At 45.3% G+C, this 18421-nt stretch overlaps 1 long non-coding RNA gene across 4 annotated transcripts in view; it reads left to right on the forward strand.

Annotated features, from left to right (window-relative positions):
- Nucleotides 1-18114, forward strand: part of LOC146198116 (uncharacterized) — a 63712-nt gene extending 45598 nt beyond the window's left edge. For all 4 annotated transcript variants that reach the window (XR_014704948.1, XR_014704945.1, XR_014704947.1 and 1 more), the window contains 4 exons: nucleotides 542-668; nucleotides 14451-14616; nucleotides 16672-16776; nucleotides 18028-18114. This is a non-coding gene — a long non-coding RNA (uncharacterized LOC146198116). The remainder of the gene's footprint in view (nucleotides 1-541; nucleotides 669-14450; nucleotides 14617-16671; nucleotides 16777-18027) is intronic.
- The last annotated feature ends 307 nt before the right edge of the window (nucleotides 18115-18421 follow it).

The raw sequence follows: 18421 nt of genomic DNA on the forward strand, positions 1-18421 counted from the left end.
AGCTCGCTATGACATGCATATGATGGAGACAAAGATTAACTCAAAACGAAAAAAAATAGCAGAAAGTTTCTATTGGCTTTTATAGCTTTGTTTGGTCAATGGCAAATTACTAGCTCAATCATGTCAAGGCTCAATGGTAACTAATAAGAGAGCAAAAAAAAAAAAAAACAGCTGTATACTGCAGGTAGGAGCAGAACCCGTGCACCATCTACTAATGCGGGTCATTTTGACTTCACTAACATGTGTCCGCCATGCTAAATCAACCATTTCAATAATGTCATAATTGATCTAGTTGGTACTGCGTCATTAAGAACAGTAACACGTAAGGACGACCCAGAGTAAGTTTTTGAGTAAGCCCGTCTTAATTTCATTTTTTTTAACCTGCTGGAGAAGACAAAGGAAGTAGAAACTGCGGCACGAATCACGTAGATGCTTTAGTAGTTGCTTCTTCTTTGAGTAGTAATACTTGGAACAAAGCACATGCGTCTATGAAGTTGCTGCAACTTTATGATGCTATGCGAAGCTGCTATTCCCTCTGCAGGCCAACAAGGAAACAACCAAATTACACTAATACGCTGGGTGGTTTGTCATGTGGACTCAGTTCTTGCTCTAACCACGATCCTATGCAGCGAAGACATGAGCAATAAGGTACAACAGAGCGCTCACAGGTGTGTCTCAGTCATATTCTTGTTTGCGGTGGTGGTGGTGGCGACGACAACTATGTCTGCGCCACTCAAATCAGTACAAGATTTATACCAGATAATACAGGGCCGGGGAACAGCGGTTTGACGCGATATAAGTTTTTCACTACAATTTCGACAAATTCTGTCTTTATTATTAATTTTTTATTCTTTCATTGTAATATATAATCACTTTTCAATCTATTCCAATCTTGTATTCTTCTTGCTTGTGCTTTTTTCAACAACTTTGACGACTTTCGATCTAGTTTGACGGCACTACCAATTCTACACGTCTCCGCGCTGTATATACGTCCGGGGCTATTCTGAAATTTGCTTAATTATTGCCTGCATTTTGTTGACCGCTCACTCCGCATCGCCCAATTTTGGTATGTAGCGTTATTTTTTAGGCTGTATATGGGGGGGGGGGGGGTGCTTTCGCGGAATATGTAGTGTTAGCGACATAGCGCACATAGTTTATCGACATTAGGACATTAGGGCTGAACTGTAAAATTGGGGCTCGAAAGAAACAGTAATTCCTAAACGAAAAGAACCTGCGAACCGTACACGAGAGAGTCTTGGCTGCCTATGGAAGAAAAACCATCTTCATCAAATGCCCCTCAAAAGAGCAAAAAATGTTAATACAGAATTCTTTGTGGTCTTGACGTGATACTTGGCACACAAAAGGTCTAAGCCGATGAAAAAATTCGTGTCTGAAGGTTTCTCAAATGTCGCCAATAGGTCAGCGTTGCGTTCGGCAAAACATGTCTTTGTATGTTTTTCTTCGATTTTCTTTTTTGCTTTTATGTTTTCAGAGACACAATCCTTTTTTTATTCTTATAGAGTGATCCGAGTGTTCGAGCTTTCGTCTTGGGCCCTTATTGCAGTGCGAGTAGAACACATTTAGTTTCTTTTCTCCCGCGCGAAGCTAAGACGTTTCAGCTGGCCAGCTGTGCTTCCCGGCCGCATCAGACGCGGTTTGGGGGAACCGCCTTTGTGCTTGAGTGGCTCGGGAAGGAAAGTAAACGCGGCAGACTTTCAACCAAATTGCGGCGTGTTGCCGTCAGCATTTCCCTCAACACACTGAGCTGGACAGGCAAAAGTAAAAAGAAAAAGAAAAAAGAAGAACGAGAATTGTTTAACGGCAGCATTTTAGTTACGTATTGCTTTGTACGGCAAGCAAGGAAAGAAGAAACGCCAATATGGTTTCGTGTGCCATTCGCTTGCACCTAGAGTCTTTCCGTCGTGCGGAAAGGGTCGATATGAAGATAAAAGTTTTACTATACTGGCAGTTGTTTTCTTCAGCTTACTTTTCGGAAGCCAAAACAACAACGTAGACTCAACCGCTCAGGCAGTGGCTGCACAGAAATTTTTTAAAGAAAAAAAGTGCACGCGTAGGCACTGCGCGATTGAGTCATTCCTTTCTTAAATATAATTCGCGAGTTTTCTGCGTTTCAGCATTAATATAGCACAATATCTATTCGATCAAGCATGAGCTAGTCCACGCGTTTTTCCGCTGCACACGACCAGCCATGGCAGACGACATACATGTCCATCTATGTGATTGCTTATAATGAGGAGGATAGCAACTTTCGTGCTTAAAATAAATTTGCTGTCAGTTCAAAAAAACGTCTAGCGCGACTGAAATAATGGATAACATGTTTTCACCACTGGTTCAGAGCACCAACATTTCGGTAAGCTTTACACTCCCAGCTGTTCCGCTTATCTTTCCCCGGCAGTGACGGGCTGACCGTCGTTGCGTACAATTTTATAGCCAATCGATAAATTATATGAAACACGCCAAATAGCATCGCAAGAAAGAAAACTGCCTTCCTCAATACCAGCCAAACCAGTAGTAGCCGCATGCAGAGCGTCGGCGGCTCCGACGGTGCCTGCCACAGGCCGTCCACGCCAACGATACGGCGTGTTTCTTGTGCCAGCGTCAGAAAAGCATGCCAAAATCTATTGATCTTACAAACAATACGCGTTTGAATAAAGGAATGTCATAAAATAACCCCTACTTGGGACCGCTGATCCGTAATGAGCATCTGGTAGGAATGGCAAACGCGATAAAAGCAAGTTTATGCTCACAGCCCGGCAGCTGCTGCCAGCGCTTTGGCGGAGCTCATCCGGTCTCGTACTCTAGCTCCGCTACTAAGGCGTCTCCAAAATTAGCATATTTTACTTTTACTATGAGGCAATTTAATTGTCATCAAGGAACTTTTATGAAAAAAAAAAAAAACGTTTACTGTAGCGCGGAGCGACTCTGATCAAGTTCAAAGCGCCGTACGCCGTGGTTTCGATGTGAAACTGGCCTAGCGACGACTATGGAACATGGCGAGACCGCCGCCACACTCGCAGGTGGAACCTTTCCGGCAAGCATTGCAAATTTTACGTCTACTTTCACGTTGTGGCTGGGGTCAGACATTTCTCTAGGTACCGTTTAACGATACGCCGAGCAAACAATCCTGTGAAGCCGCGATGGGGGTGCTGCGTTGTTATAAGATACTCGAAGGCTGTATAAACTCGGCGTTGGGCGGCAGAATATAGCTATTGCCTACTTTATGTGTTGTTCTTGAATCTTTCTTTGTTTTGTGCAAAATGTACATTGTTGAAAATGGGCAGCTGTTGCACTTTTCGCACTCAAGCACTGATGTCCCCCTTCCGTGCGCTTCCGTCAACAGACGCCGACAAAGCCGCTGAACTTCGTACTGGATAGTAGTAGCGATCTACAGGTTGGTTACACGGCGCGCAAGAGATTAATATGGATTTAAAAGCATTTTTTTTAAATTTTACATCACAATCATTTTCGTAGTATACTGAAGCGCATAATAAAATCTTTGCATGCTCAAGTTTTTATCTGCCGCAATTCGCCATCATTTGCAAACTATATTAGTTTTGGTCGTGTAGCAGCGCATGGAAAAAAATCCATCAAATCAAAAAAACGTCACTCGGTGGAAATGTCATCGAATTTTGCGTGTGGCGCGGGTATTAACAGCTGTTTCAAGGCCCCGCAGGCACTTGGTATAGTTTGGGTAAATTGTAGCTTTATACTTATGCCGTGTAGACGTTCATGCTAAATTGTAACTTACGACTGTGTACAATAATGAATTTGCGTTTGTTACAGAGGAACGAATAAAAAAATAGTTATTAATTGCTTAGCAAGCTACCTGTAGGTGATTGAATATCCGCGATGTTAGCCGGCAAACGGGAGCCGTTAACGCTTTCGTGTCATACCCTGAAAGGCGGGACTTAAGTGTTCCCCTTTTTTTTTCTCACAATTTCATAGAGTCGGAGTTGAATCCGAACTTACTCAGTGCTGTATACAGTGATATCCTCAAGTGACGTCTTACGAAAGATTGCTCACAGCAGTGACAGATGACTTGTGCATTTTCGGCAGACACGTTGGTTAGAGTGAACAAATTTGAAGGTCAATACCCGTGTGAGTCCGGTAACCCTAACCACATTAACAGGATGTGTCCGCGAGTGAGTTTACTACCTGAAGGACGCAGCCGGGTTTCCGGAGCTTCTTCGAAGCGCAAGACATCAGGGCTGGGGATGTTTGTACCACCTTTTGTCCTACGAAGGGTTTCTAACCAACAACTGTCCCCAGCGTCAGTGAACGCCCAAGCGCTTAGACCAACTATCGCCTCCCAGTCTTTCCCTCTCTCAAGACTCTATCACATTTTCCTACTCTGTCCATTTCCCAAAAAAAAAAAAAAAAAAAAAAACAAGGAGGGGTAATATTTTTTATTTCGACTTTCCCACCTGCCAACCGAGGCAGGCGAGGCGCAGACAATGATAGCGCATACCCAGCTGCTCAAAGGAACTAACTGCATTTGAGCACAGCCCAGACAAATATTATGGGGTAGCATGTGATTTAATAATGCTCATGGGCATTAGCTCTATACGGAGCTCAAGAATTGGATATTTTAACGATGATGGCAGACCTGCTCGAATTTATTTTCGGCAGTGTGTGGGTTGGTTTCTCATCATGGAAAAATCGGCGACGGAGACTCTCTTGTGACTCTGAAGGGTAGCGTGGCTAGCGACGTTGTGCGAATTTTGGTTGATTCCTACCCCGCAATGTATACATTGGGTGTTTATTGTACTTTGCGTGATGCTTGATTTGATAGTTGTGTTGATGTAATTTGTGCCAAAGCCAGGCAAAAAATTTAAAAAGAGCGCTAACGGCTCCAAAACTACGAATGTGCAACTCCTAAGCCGAAGTGTCTACGGGCATCTTCTTTTCGCGTGAATTATCGAAACATGACTCAGAGGCAAGATGCGTAAGCTCCATAGACATCGCTTTGAATCGCAGAAAGGAAAAAGAAGGAGGACGACGAAGCAATGACGGGGTGAAATTGTTTGCTAAAATTCCTTTTTTTTTTTTGCTTTTAGAGCGAAGTTATTGTTTTCAATTTCTGGTAAATAGTTCTCGTCGAACAGCAAAGTATTTATTCTCATTATTTTTTATGTGGTGGCACATTACTTCACTCTAAAAGGAAAAGGTTGACATTCGAATAAGCTTCAAACCTGCACTTCTAGACCTGGGACCTTCTTAACCACATCTTGCAGAGAAAAACAGGATCAGGCACTGCTTGTAAGCTTCGGTGTCAGCATCATTTTTTCGTTGCCGGTCTTTGTCTTTATCTCTCCATTGAAATCCTTCTATTATAGTATATCTCTCCCCATCAACCAAGTTTTCGCGGAAATTGCAACAGCCCTTGTTTTTATTTCGTACCCTTCATCTTTACTTGTGAGAATAGGTTTGTTTTCTGACGGAATGCGTCTCCAAAGTGAATAGCGCAAGTCATACGTGGAAACCAAATACATCATGACTTTTACTGACTTGAAGTCAGTTAAGTTTGCGGGCTTCGCACAGAAGCGAGATTCCGAAGGGGCGACCAAGGTCAAGGGGCAGTTTGACGCGGGCAGATTTATGACGGTCGCGCGGGCGACCGCTTCTCGGAAGTGAGCCCAGAACACATGGCAGCGGGCGACGCCGCCGGCTCTCTCCGTCCCGTGCCGCGAGGGAGGCAGAACACTGCAGTTAGAGCGCACAGCATAAGCGCGTGGTTGTGGGTTCGGCGCTAACTGCGGTGTCTCCCGGTTCGAGTGGAGAGGGCGCGGAGGCCATATATCCCGAAACGCGGCGTAACACGGACCTGGGGAGAACGCGCTGTTGACATGTCTTCCCGAGAAGACGCCTGTGTGTCCCTTTGAATCCGCCGCCCGCGCGCAACCGACCAGGAGCAGGGATCGGAATGTTTGGGCCTGAGGTTTGCGCGTGTGTGTTTTTATGTATTTTCGGAAGTGTAACCGTTGACGCCGTTTGTCCTTGCGACTGTTTGGCGCCTCTTGCGTAGGAGGATTTTGGAGAGGGAAAAGTTGCAGATGTATGTGTTTGTGTGCGCAACCACTCGCCGCTTAGTGCGTGCTTTGTGTGTGTTTTATTTGACATGCGTAGGAGAGGGGTATATGTGGCACAATGATTGGCCAGCCCATTTTGAAACACTGAGTGTTATTGGCCACAGAGTGGCGTACGTTGATTGGTCAACGGACAAAACTGGAATTTTGAGCGCTAAGGAAGGAGTAAGGAGAGTTGGGCTTGGAAGACAGTTGGGCTCGGACGAGAGTGGAGAGCAGACGGGTTGTTCGAGAGGGAGGCTAGGCTGACGGAGGTCTCAAGGGACTCCGGCCTAAAGTGTAGCAGGAGGCCAAGGCCTGATTCTGCTAGCCTCTGACCTCAGATCGTTCACCAGTCGCAGTTAGCCCTCTGTTTGATGTCGCACCCGACGACAGTATTGTAAATACTAAGTTGTAAAAAGGTGTAAATAAACGTGTACAGTCCGAGAAGAGAAGTCGTCATCTCCGCACCGCAATGTGTCACTGAGCCACGGACGCAGCGGTGGTCACCAACACCACTCGGTACGAGCGAAGGCAGCAGAAGAAACAGCAAGAACACCTGCTGTACAGGGAAGTCCATCTATTCCCCAAGCCTTCGCACCTTTTTAGTTTAACTAAGTCCAGCTTCCTTATGCAAAAATTTCATTTATCAGGCAACTATAAGTTATTAATGCGTAAGCATTAGGTGGGTATGCTTTCAAGGTCGTGTCACCAGAAGCTTTTCGAGAATTACGTTCGAACGAAGTGAGTGATAAAAGTGATAAGCCGCGCACCTCGTTGTCCTGGAGTTTCTACCCCACGTTTGTTCCTCTCCACTTCGGCATCCATTTCACGACGACGCTCAGTGTCCTGAGCAGTTCACTGAGCACGCTCGCCACGCTTCCTCATTCTTTGGGGTTCTAAATTCTTGCACAGTTTAGCTGCAATATCAGAATCAGTAGACTCATGATCCCGCTGCGTTTGTAACCATTGTACTTCAGCACGTCGCGTACGGCGGACCGGTGCCGCAGTGCCATACGGCCCGGAATTATCCATTGCGACGCGAAGCAAACGCGCGACGCAGCCGCGTCCTCAGCTTTCCTTACACCATCCTAAGAAATGAGCAAAAACAGGCACGATGTACCCCTTTACAATGCACTGCTCTGCGGCCGAAACGTCTGAGGTGGGATCATAGGGGGAGAGAAATAGAGAAGAGAGAGGGAAATGCGTTTGAAAGCGAGCGCCAGTTAAGGCGTGGAGGTGAGCACAAGCTGCTCCACGACGCGGCGAGCAGCTCGGAGCCAAGTTCCAGGGAGCACCGCTGCTGTCCGTGAAGGCTGAGGACTGACGGGTGCGAGGGGAGAGACGCGCGAACGACACTCGACGGCTCACTCCGGAGTAACTCACGCTTGTGAAACGTTGCCCAGTGATTGCTGCCACGCCCGCAACACGCCCCTCTTTCCCTGTCTTACTCGCTCACTGAGTGCATCTGTGCGGCCACTCCGCCCTCTCCGCCCTCAATGTTGTCACGTGAAGCGGGCGTCACCACTTTCCTTTCCTCCTCTTCAAGTTCACGGAGAGACGGATGGACAGAGAGAGCGAGAGAAAGAGAGAGAGGACGTCTACTGTAGCTGTGCGGCCGCTCCACCTCCTCAATGCTGAGCGGCGTCCACCTTCTCTTTCTTCACTTCATGCTCACGAAACGAGAGAGTGAGCAGCTTCGGACAGACATCGGCAAAATCCGTGATTGTGGATAGTAGTGCTATGCAATAAAATTAACAAAGCAAGTCCCGACTGTGCGCCACCACGTCCCGTCACGCCCGCGTAAGTTGAGAGCGTCCAATGAGCGGGCGCGCCCAGTAAGCCCAAGTGGCGTCATAGAGGAGGTTCGCGCGCGGTGCGTGCGGGAATGTGTCGCTCTAATCGGTTGCGAGCGGTCGCTAGGATCACTTTTTAAAATATATTTGTAAGTTTTATGCTCCACGGAAAGCTGTAAAATTTGACTCGAAATTCACAGACTACCAATATGAATTTCTTGCATTGCAATTACCGCAGGTAACTTTTCAGTGGCCTTTAAGAAATTATAGAGACTATGGTACTGATACGACGAAACGCTAAATTTAAATACCTGAGAGCTATACCACCTTCTCTGACTCCGTAGTATCCGATTAAAAATTACGGAAAAGAATTGCTGTAACATACGCAGGCCAACGTATCGCTTCCTTTCAGTGGAGAGAGAAGTAGGCCTTAACCATTAAGTGCATGTATTTAAAATAATTGGCGGTTCATCATAAAAGCCGGGCTGCCGTAGAGGTGAGCTGAGCCTTTTATTTTTCTAAAATAAGTATATAAGACAAAACAAGAGCCATGGTGCCTGACGAGATGTGGCCTCCCATCGGAACTGACAAGTATAGGCAAATTCAGAATAAACATACCGGTGAATTCGGCAGTTGAAAGCCCATATATGAACACATAAAGCAGGCTGCAGATAACTACAGCGAGCTGCAGATAGTTAATATCACCAACACGAAGAAATACCAATTTTCGGGCTTGAACCGTGCAGAATCAGTTGACGCAATGAATTACGCGCAAGCTGATGGCGTTCCCAGGCAGAAGAAGACGAACACCAATCATGCCTAGGTATACTCGGGTGATGATCTTGAAATAACCGTGACTTCTCGTTCCTCCTTAAAACGACGCGATGAACGCTGGTTCTATTTTCTTTTTCTTACTGAACCAATACGTCACGTCTGTTTAACTACGTTCTTGAACTTGCCATTTTCACGATGAAAAGGACAAAAAAACACGTTTGCTACCGCCAAGAAACAAGCCCTTCGTCATACTCTGTCAAATAATGCAGCGAAAGCAGATTCCACGTACTCCAGAGGAGTACGATTAGAAATTTAGTGTTAATTTTCGTGATTGCACCAGCCGCTACCTTCATGTCCCCGGTCTGTTAGCTGTTGCGAGCCAGTTATATGTTAGCGAAGAGCTAAAAGAAGCCTAGGGATCCGACCTTTGCGTGACATCTAGCAAAGGCATGATGAATAGTGGAACGCGACATTTCAGCCTGAAACTCCCATCATTTTTTGTCGTGATCACTCGAATTATATAGAAGCTCACCTACGCCTTCTTTCTTCCTTAGCCTTCAAATTGACGTCCCTCGGTGGTCGATTGCTCGGAGAAAGAGATGACAGCGTGTGTTTCAGCAGAATTCTATTTGTTTTCGTGGTGTGAAAAAAAAAAAAATGCCAAACTGACGGCGAGGGGTCGTACCACTGCGCCTCCTATCTCGGCGAATCTCATTTGTTTTCACTGCCATGTCTTTTGTGCGCACGCGAACAAACATTCCAGCGAGCCGACCTTTCTAGATAGTGGGCGGATAGGGCATTTCTCTTGCAGCAGTATAATTAGAGTTCTGCACTCGCGGAAGCCTGAAACTCAAATTAAAGCTGAAAGAAAGAATAGTGAGAAGTGACTCGGAACTCGCTTTTCTTCTACGTTGCTTTTAGTAGCTGCAACGTTGACAAGTGGGCGTACGCAGCTTTTCTTCCTTGATGAACGGGCCGCGTCGTGACCAGAGTAACGACCTTGCCCGGCTTCTAGAAAAGCAGGGCTTCAGGAAACGTCTGGCTCTTCCTGGATGTAGCTCATTGGCTGAGATCCAAATATCTCTATGCTTGTCCTCATACTTGCTCTAAATGTCGGCTGTCCCTAAAAACGAACGCTAAAAAAATGCAACAATGAATTCCGCTGTAATCCAGTTTCCTTTCTATTCCACTACTTTCTCGATACAAACCTCTTAGATTCCAATCATAACGGTAGCGAGAGCTCTGTGGCCCTTAGTCCGGAATAAAGAATTAAAAATTTTATAACAGTGATAGAATCGTTACGTTATCTATCCAAGGTATTAAACTGTTGGATTGGTGTAGTAAGCTAGATAGGTAGATGCAATACCAAACTAAGAGACCTCTACACTTGCACAAAAGTACACTTGCTTTATCGTGGCAAAGGCACTAAAACTTCGGCTTGGCGCAGTGAGCTAAGTTCCTACACACACCACCAAAATGAAAAAATATCCGCACAAAATCCACATGAGTTCGCATGTACTTGAGGGTGTACAGGCAGCGGTATAGAGTCACGCTATCTTCTACCATGAACGAAAACATGAGAGCAAAAGTGGGCATTTCCAACACTATCTACCACAGACCAACAAGCTTTGGAGGAATTGTAAACGATGTGTCTTCCTCATTTGGTTCAGAAGCACGAATGATGCCGCGCTTTCGCATTTAGTTCTGCAAGGCACATTTTTTTTTCATTAATGTGCATTTAGACCTTGTACAATTCTCGCAAAGATTTCAAACTCTGTCGTTATGCTCCCACAGGGCAGAAAATTCTCTGCTTGGGAATGGTAAGGTTAATGAGTCCATTGACTCCAAAAGGAGGATCATTTTTTTTTCATAACAGGCCTCTTTTGTCGAATATTCGGAGCGAAACTTGATTCTCAGTGTGCCTCAAAATGCCCGAAGTGGCACCGTGTATCTGACCTGCCGCAGTGATGTCAGTAGGCATCGTTCTATTATCGATGCAGCACACAGTATTGTATCGGATTCACAACAGTTCCTCATCAGGGTCATGTCAGATACCTGTAAAGTCCATATTATCTCCATAAAACGGTTAAACAACTCGGACGTGCAGCGCCAGACCGATTCAGTACCAACCTGCTGGTATCTGGCACAAAAATCGGCGCACAATCTTGTTTTTCCGGCGCGGCGCGAAGAAAGAGCGCGTGTAGACAAATTGAGAACATCATAGAAATCTCCTTTTCACTCGTTAAGAGCGCATAGCCTTGCGCTCATCGGTGTCACCCCCTCCTCATCACTCGGTGGGAGCGATTACCTCACTGTCTCGAACGTTCCGTCGCACCTTACCAATGCGACGCATGCCTCAGCGGGAGGGACAGAGGACAGTTTTACTACGAAAGTTACGTGTATGCTCGCGCCGGCCTTGGCGTCGTGTAATCATCGTGTAAGAGACACATGGGGTGCATCATATAATTGAGGTCGCGTCGCTTCGGCTAGCTAGCAAGTATTGCAATACTGCTCGACCTCCGGCTCAACCCGCTTTTAGGCAAACGCACTGATCTGCAAAGGGCGGAGGCCGTCTTCGAGACGGCCACCGCGTGACCCTCTAGACGGTCAATCTCGATAGTTCAGGGCGAACAATTTGGCATTTGTTTATCCTCTCTCGTAGATTCTGTGCTGTGAAGCCTCTGTTTTGTATTAGAACCTCCTTAGTGGCATGTTCTGCATAGTATTATTTTTGTGGACCTCGTGTATGTGTTCTCAATATTAATGTGAATTCCTCTGCATCGCCTCTTGAGGTATATAAAGTTTACTTTGTTTCTTAACTCTGGCCGCGACCCTTTTTCTAGCCTGAAATGACGAAAGCTGGGCATCCAACGGCCACCCCCTTCTATCACTACAGGTAGCAATTAGTTCCGACTAAGCTTGCCGCCGGAGTCGAGGGCATCTCCTGTGAGTCCGGAACAACTGCCCCCGTGTGCACCCTAAGGGAGTCTGGAAGTGTGCGCGCCAGCGCGTGAGGGATCGTTAATAAAATATAATTATTGACGGCGACAATATCAAAAGGTGAAAGATCCGGCCTCAAACGATGCACTGTTAGCTGAAGCATACATAAATTTGCAAGAAAATTAGGAACTCAAATACTAAAGTAAACATTTTAATTTGTATGCAATAACTTGAAGCAGAACTTTCCCTCATGCATGCGATTGCATTTTCCAGCTAAACTGTTTCTTTTAGCTCTTGTATAGACACATAAATGAAATTAAATAAAGCTTACCATGATGCTCAATGTTTCCATGTTAGCCCTCTTCTTACTTGAAAAAGATTCGATCAAGTTTCTATCGTAACATCCAGGTAGGGAAGTACCTTGAAAGGGCCTACTGACAACATTGATTAAAGTTTTGATCACTGTTTTGCGCTTGAATCCTTCTATATACATCGCTTTGCAGTGCCCATAAAACAATGTTCTGAATATTTTCGCACGCCATAATTCATCTGGCATTACTTATAGTTGGGAGTTACAAGCTGTTGGGCAATGGACAGCGTTAAAACGTCAGGTGATATTTTGACACTGTCGACGAATTAAGATAGGCTACTACCTGACCTGACGAGATTTTGTCTATCCTTGTGACATACTATACTAACGAGTTTCATCAGTAAAAAATAATAATAAAAAGAAGGCAATACTTAAGGCACATTCACACTTGCCAGTAGCGAAGGGCATGCTGCATGCTTTAGTAAGCAACCAGGAAGCTGCTCAGTGCTACCAAGGTTCACACTCGTCAAGGTGACCCGCAGGTCGCTTGCTCCAATAGGTCTCGCTCAAAACGAGACTTGTCGGCCTTAATTGTTCCCTGGAGACCAGAATCTTGGTATAAAACTAACATTCGTTCACTTCAGCTGCTCCGCCGATTAGTTACCGGTTTGCTAGAAAATCGGCTGGAAAATCAAGCAGCACTCGACTGGGCTGCAACTGCCGCTTTCCGACAAAACAGTTGCACCTCTGCGAGTTGCAACCGTGAATAGGTGGTAGATCAAATGCAGGCTCTCTAGTTACGATACCTTAATGAAAATTTGTACCAATATACACAGGAGTACGTGGTGAAAAAAATGCTACAAATTTTGCGGTCGCTTCCTACGCTTTCGTTTTTTTGAAGTCGGTGGTAGCGCACAAGCTTTGTGAAGGGGAAGTTTAAGGCGAGGTTAAAAAAAAAAAAAAAAAAAAACCTAATAATACTGGCGTTTACTGAACAATTTAGCTTTATCACAGCATATCGCTTCAGCTTGAGTCGAAAAAGAGAAGCTATTCAAAGAAGAAGCTGTGTTGCACTTTAACGTTGGCGCAGTGAATTGATGTGTCATGCCGCATAATGTCTGCGACGGAACAGAGTAGATTCCTCAAGGAGGCAGCGATTCAGAGAGGTGCCTGTTGATGTAATTTATGTGTACATCTCAGTTGAAAGCTGGAGAGAAATAGACTCGTATAATTTTATTGTGGTTGACAATATCAATTCCTTGACCGTCAAAATAGCTAGTATCGTTCGTTGAAACCGGCAGATAAGTGTAGCTGTGTAAAGCTTGCAGTTATCCGTTGCCAGCATTCATTGTCAAGAGCTCGGCTTCTATGTCTTTGCTACATACATGTTTTGTTCATAATTTATTCGCTCCCAGCGGCTTTAGAGTCCTTCCGCTCCACAAAATGCCAGCTAGCTCTTTTTTCACTGAGTGTTAATTACCGCTGTCTGGTCTCTGAAACTAACTCCACAACGAGCCAACCCCACGCCCGACTCCCGCCCTCCCCCTCACTGCTCTGCTCAATTCTGTCTTATTTCGCTTGTCTTCGCAATCGCACGTGCCGGAGTGAGCAGAACAGAGCAGCCGTCTCATGTCATTAGTTGAGCAAAAGTGCGCGCAATCTTTCGCAAAGAGTGCGCACGCACGTTTATGTTCTTAAACAAATAGACAATGCGTGCAACGAGATGATAGCGGTCGCACGAAACACAGAAAGCGAGGCTTGTAGCAGCCTTGGTCTAACGATCGGCATGGAGTACTGAACGGATATTGCGACGCATGTTTTATTCACACCGGTTTCGCATGCGCTACGCAAAGCGGATGCGTGCATCACTTCGTAATCACGACAGGGCGGTACAGAGATTTTTGCTCAGAATTGCGAACTGCCACATGCAGCTCCTTTCAGCCGGGATTTTTTTTTTGAGGGGGGTGAGGGGGGGAGAGGGGTGGCTCTAAATTTGGCTATGCGCTAGAAATCAACGTTCACTTGCTGTAATATCCCGAGACATCATCCAGCTCCTACTTGTGGGCAAAATATCGATTATATCAAAACCACCGAGTCATTGCTCACCTCTAGAAAACGTGAACAGCTGGCTTTCAGATTTGCGAAAGATACCCTGCTGTAAGCCGCCACCACAAAAAAAAAAAGAAAAGAAAATCGGGCAGAATAAGAAAAAATGTGCAGAACTAAACTGTTTGGTTCACTCGTCCATCCGACTTTTCGCGACCCCAAGGTCGAAAGCGCGTTTGTAACGATATAGGCTTTGTAACGATTAGATTGCTGAACAATCCCTGCATAATGATGCGGACCTACTTTCTGTTATGTTAAAAGGTATCGTTTGTTTCGCCAGGGGTCTATTTAAGCAAGATAACATCCCATTATTACAGTTGTATAGTTTGGCATGCCATTCGACATGCAACCAAAAAGGAATAGTTTTGATCTTCAATTTTTTTTTGTTTGATCACCAAGACATTGCCGATCTGTTTTTTTCTTTTCGATGGATTTCAGGTGGCTTGGGGATGAGACAAAAAATGCATTATTACAGTAGTAACGACAGTTTTTACAGATATTCCACTACGGCATCATCTCTACGGTAAACCCTGCAACCGTACCAGCAGTATTGCCGTGGCTGGTTATGGCATTGTGAATGACTGCAAGGTTTATTGAAAATGAGGTCGGTATTAAGATCAGTCTTGCGAGTGCCCATTATTTAGCTGGCTCTACGCTCTGTTGACGATGGGCTATGTTCCTTTTTCAATTATAGCTCTTTTTTCTAAGAAGCAGATAGTGCTTCCCGGCGTATCGGCGCTTTTTGTTTTCGGCCTTATTTCGGTCGGGTGATGATTCAGTGCAACCTTAGCCACGACTAAAAATACATATGCATTAAGCCACGAAGCAGAAATATTCGCAAATCTCATGCCATTTCTGCGTTACATATTTCGTCTCTCAAATCACCATCGCTTTGTCATGCTGGAAGCTGAAATCATAGCCAACACAAGTGTAAAACAGCCGTTAGGCTTGGGCAATACTCTTTATGTCTGACAAGTCATACAGAAACCTATCGTACATGAACGAGGGACTTATGCAAAATCAAAGAATTATCAAATTAGTTATGCGCCGAACTAACGTTATTATAAGGACTATAATATAGAAGAGGGAAACAAAAAATAGTCACGACTAAGAAGCTTCCGCAAAACATCTTGGCGAGAGCCAAATATTAATCTAAGGTTTTGCTGTTGCCACCGTCTCATGCACATATACCCACCTGTGCGCTAAAAAAAAAAAAAAAAAATAAAATAAAACTGTGCTTTTAGAATGTATACCTGAAGTGAGTGCTTATTAAGTCTTTCTGCTGTCGGGAACGTTTTTGTTTCTCGATGTTAATCCTAGTCGTAATATCAATTCGAGAAACAGCGGAAAGTGAACGTTATCATGCTCTGAGTTGGCGCACTTTCATTTCTTACGTCTAACCATTGGTACCCTTTATCGTTATGCTTGGCTTCTTGCTCTGGCAGCCGGATATACAGTCTGGTGCGTGCAGGATCTTCTGTGTCAGCATATCATTTGTACAGTTTTTGGCAAATACGAAGACATTTTGTAACCATTTTTAGGGCTTCCTCATCACAGTACTTGTACTTTTAAGAATTCTGGCCTGAGGAGAAACAAGTTTATTTTTTGCGGTAGTCTCTGCGTAGTTTCGAAAATACCGGTGAGATCTGGCTCAGAATAAAGACTCGAAAGTAACGACTTGTGAGCTGAATTTTACGTGTTTTACTATGTTTTGTATCCCATCGTAAGTTACATTAATCGGTTCTTCTTGCGTATGTAGCAGCGTGAGCTAATAGTCATGAATGGATAGGACAAAGCAATGGGGAAAATACGTCGCGAATGCGCATACTTGATCACGGTGCTAGCATGCCCTGAACGGCAACAGTTAGGGAATTAAGTGTTGCATTTTTTATACTGCTTGGCATGCAGCTTATGAAGGAGCCACGAGATTGCCCTCGCCGCCATTATTTCGCTTTCTTTTTCTCTGGGTAATAACGTGCGTGATATGGTTCCTAACACGAACTTGATGGGCGATGTGCAATACCTCGTAGCAGAGATGAGCGCCCAACGTGACTTCCATAAGGGGAAGCGCTGCAGTACAAGCTCCTCCTTTGCTGCCGTTTTGTAAGCGCACAGGAACACGACGTGGTGTGAGGAGACAGCGCAAAGGACGCCCGAGAAAGGAGAAAGCGTACAAAAGGCGTAGGAAGTTGTCAGCGATGTCCTTCACCTTTCTCTTCCTTCTTCGTGCACTCTGCCGGACACTGGACTCGCATTTTCCTAAACGGATTTTCGGGTCTCAAATATGCGACAAGTAAACATAAAACGGGTCATGCCTCTCGGGCCCAGTTTTTCTTTCTTCGCCTTATTTTATTTCTTTCTTTGGGCTGGTGACGCGAATCATAATGTTCCTTGAAGCAGCCGCAGCGTAGAATTAGGAGCTTTTGCAAACCTGTCGGTGCTGCATAGCGCATGCTCTAGTGACGCCTGTGCGCATATCGCGATCTTGCAACTTTGATGTTGCACTTTTAAGTGTGGAATATATTGCAGAACGACGCGAATGACGCCATCTGGCACTGACAGTGACGTGTACTGCCCAATAGTTTAATTCCAATATACATTTTCTTTCCAGCGTCTCTAAGGCAGAGAACTATTCATTTTCGTTGTTCATTTTGTCTAGTAACACGTGCTGGCGATAAGGAGTGGGAATTTGCAAGAGCCACGCTTCTCTTATTTGACCGAGATGCCGCAGTCGTCCGCTTGTGCGCCTTCTGCAGTAAGAAGAGTAAAACATTGTGCGGAATGTGCAGCCGTAGATGTAGAGGTAGGAGCATAAGTGCTTCGATGCGTTCGTATGAGGTGTGTGCTCACTCTTATGCCCCTGACAAACGTGCACACCACAGGCGCTTCGTCGGGTGGGTGGAAATCGCATGCGAGCACAGCCGCCTGAAAACACCTTTCAGAAAAAGACTCCTTATATCCGTCAAGTCCATCACCGCAGTCTTCTATCGCACTTCGTCTTTGCCTTCGGTGCCGCGACTTTACCGTCACCTTCGTGATATGGAAGTAATTCGTAGTGTACGCAGCATTAGAAGACTAAAACTCGATTCCTTCAATACCACTGTGTGGCCGTGAATCTTTGTCACTCTTCGCGAGAGCTTGGCACGCTGCCTAAAGGAATAAACCGCTGCGCTTTCTTCAATCATGGAGCAGGATTTTTGACAGAGATGGTGCGTGCGGTCGCTATGGCCATTCACAACTGGCCTTCTATAACTGCGTTCAAAGCGATGTATTACGGTGTATGGTTGGGGCGTTTCGTTTTTGTAGCATTTTAAATGGCTCTGTGTTGAAATATACAAATGTGTGCGTTTTTATAAAGCCGTCGCGTTCTGGGAACGATGCCGCCAGCTTGTGAAGTAGAGGGCTTCCCTAACGGTTACAGAATCAACGACGAAACGGTGTTGATTTCTTATTTGTCATCTACGGGGCAGAAATACAACACAACTGAGAGGAGCCATACCTCGAAAGGAAGTTGACTTCTTATATCGCTCTGTAAGCTTGCGTTCTCGTGAGATATATTTCGACATCGTGAAATTTTTTTCTGATACGATGAGTTCGTAGTGAAGGAGATTGCATTTTTCAAAATGCTCCCAATCTGAAGCCTCAAACAACGTCAAATATATTCTAAGCTCTCCCGCAGTATTTACCAAGGCGAAGGCACGTCCTTTGCAGCCTCCGAAGAGACGCTCTATTTTATTATCTCTGAAATGAAGCTTAATTTTTTTTTTTCTACGGAAGGAAACAAAGCCCTTGAAGGCGACTGCCTGCGAAATACAATGCCGACGGAGGCCAATAGTCGAATACTCCTGTGTTGTAGTCTGCTTTTGTGTATTGTGTAATACTGCCGCATACCATAGTACTATTTTTTGTTGCGGGCAGCCGCTGGAATGCGACTTTATCACTTTGTACGGCACAGAAACATCTTCGGCTATTTGTTTCCTCTCAGCGTCGCCGAGACATACCATTTTCTTTGCAGCTCAAGGTACGCCGAGATGTATTCCGAATGATTCTAGCCACTCGCGTCTGTTCCCCAATGTTCCAGGTTGTTCTAGTCACCTTCGGCCTTATGCAGACGTTTCTTCGCCGGCTTAAAAAAAAAGGGGGGGGGGGGGAGGTATACAGTAAAATGGCCAACTTTTGAACTGTCGCGCCAGTTTCGACACAATTATCAGGGATGGCTTATCTCCCCCCCCCCCCCCCCCCCCCCCCCCCCCCCCCCCCCCCCCCCCCCTCTTGTTAGAATATATTCCGATTTATTTTTACCACCTTAGTTCATAGAAAAAAAAAAGTCGTAGCTGTTATTATGAGTAAATAAGTGTTTCAGTTTAGCAAAACTATCATTTCAAAAATCATGAAGATGGACTAAACGA

Source organism: Amblyomma maculatum, chromosome 2 (genome assembly GCF_055883805.1).
Source record: "Amblyomma maculatum isolate TAMU_Amacu chromosome 2, ASM5588380v1, whole genome shotgun sequence".
Classification (NCBI taxonomy): Eukaryota; Metazoa; Arthropoda; class Arachnida; order Ixodida; family Ixodidae; genus Amblyomma; species Amblyomma maculatum.